Here is a 2386-nt window from a genome sequence, read left to right on the forward strand (position 1 = left end):
GGTGGGGTGGGAAGGGGAAAATGAGGAGCTGATATCAAAGACTCAAGTAGAAAGAAAATGTTTTGAAAATGATTATGGCAACATATGTACAAGTGTGCTTAACACAATGATGAATGCATGGATTGTGATAAGAGATGTTAACAGCCCCCAATAAAATTATTGCATTAAAAACAAAACAAAACCTGTGTACACTGAAAGACTTTACCAGGAGAGTAATAAGAGAGCCCACAGACTGGGAAAACATCTTTAACGATGACACATAAGACAAATTTTATTACTAAAATCTACAATGCTCTGATAACCTACAATAAGTAAAAAACAAATAGCCTATTTAGGAGATGGGCAAAAGACTGAACAGAATTTTCACAAGGGAAGAACTTCAAATGACCAATAACCATATGAGAAAATGTTCCTGACCATTAGCCATAAGGAAAATGCAAATTAAAACAACTATGAAATACCATCAAACAACCTCAACAATATCCCAATTCAAAGAATCAGAAATCCAAAAAGTGTTGGAGGGGGTGTGGTAAGATAGAAACACTCATCCTACAGGTCCACCAGTAGGTATTGGCAGTCATGATGGCAATCATTTTGACAGCAGACAGACCTGTAACTATTTATAGATTTTCTTTTCATGTCTATTTTTATAAGACAGGAGAAACTCCAAGGAGAATACAATGGAACCAATGGTTCTGGGGGAAAATTGAGAGGGGGAGCTTGGGGAAACAGAGTGGAGAGCCAACAAACCCAGGGACAAGGGAACAACAAGTGATCTAAAATCAATGGCGAGAAGGGCATAGAATACCTGGTAGGGTTTGATTAAGCACAGTGTAGCCAAGAGGAATTACTGAGAGCTGAATGAGCATCAACTTATTCTAAGTAAAGAAAGCCAAGCACAATAGGTGTGTTAGTCTAGGTAAACTAGGGAAACAAATTCAGAGGAACTCTTATATATAGGAGAGAGTTTTATATAAAAGGTAAGTGTACATTAAGGAAACATCCCAACCCAGTGCTGTCCAAGCCCATAAGTCCAACATTAGCCCATATGCCAGACACCAATCTACAAAGTCCTCCTCCAACTCACAAAATGCACGCAATGATGCCAACTGCAGGAGGAAAGCAGAATCAGTGAGCATGTAAGCACCTCGGCGCTGGCAGGGGTCTCTGCACAGCTGCTCCAGCACCCAGGGCTGCATCAGGGTAGGTCCATGTGGCTTCTCCTCAGTGATATCTTGTGGGAAGTGAGCCTTGCCAGCTGAAGCAGGAAACTGGCTAAGGTAGCTGCACCCTGGTACCACCATCAGAAAGAAAGAGACCTGAGAACTACAAAGGCGAGGCTTACTGAGCCATTTATCTTCTGCCCTTCAATTAATCCCACATGTGTTTATCAACCAGGATGGCACAATAAACCGTAACTATCTCAATAGGACAAGTACAACATGAGTCCACTGAAGTAAGCTTAAAAAGCACAAAGGACCTACGGGAAAAGCCACTAAAAGCATAAATTCCCAAGGTGAGTTCCAAGCACCCTGGGAGTAGTCAGACCCAACCCAGGGATGCAAATCACAGCCAACTAAAAAGGAAGGGAAAAGATGAAAAAACAAAAAAGACGAGGACGTGGGTATTATTGGGGGGAACATGGCACTTCCCATCCATGGCACTTCCCATCCAAGGGTATTGATTATGTCTACACAGGAAAGGGAGAGAGGATTCAGCTCTTAACCTGGCGTGCCAAGCCTTGAGGAAAACATACTGCATGAAGCAGGGAACTGACAGAGAAGTCTCCGGGGCTGGCCCCAATCCCAGCTACATCAAACCCCTCCCAGAAGAACGCACTACACAGGACGACTCTGAACATACAGCCCTGGAAGAGTGCTGGGTCTGCCCAGGCCATATGAAGCAAATTAAGAGGGAAACAGAAAGGGAGGACTACATCGTGGCAAGGATTACAGTTCTACTCTGTAACAAACAGGGGCAGAGAATATGATGGAACTAAAACATTTCCTCTATTTAAAGTGAGTTTTGAAAAGGCATGGGTCACGGGGGAACAGTGCACTAACCCACCCAAGGGGAGGGTATTGTTTATATCTCCACAGGGAAAGAGGAACCAGACTTTTGCCCGGTGCTACGAAATGTGAATGCAACATAACGGCATAAAGCAGAGAACCAATAGAGAGGTCTGAGGGGCCGGCCCCAATCTCAACCAAGTGGACAGACCCCCTTCCACAAAGAAGAATTCACTTCAGAGTACAGCACTGAAGCTACAGATCAGGGAGAGGGCCTTGTCTGATCAAAGCACACAGGAGCAAATGAAGGGAGAGGAAGAGAGAGTGGAACACACCTGGCCCACCAAGCCCTGAGGATGATATTCCTGCTCAGAGCA

This window comes from Tenrec ecaudatus, chromosome 5 (genome assembly GCF_050624435.1).
Source record: "Tenrec ecaudatus isolate mTenEca1 chromosome 5, mTenEca1.hap1, whole genome shotgun sequence".
NCBI lineage: Eukaryota > Metazoa > Chordata > Mammalia > Afrosoricida > Tenrecidae > Tenrec > Tenrec ecaudatus.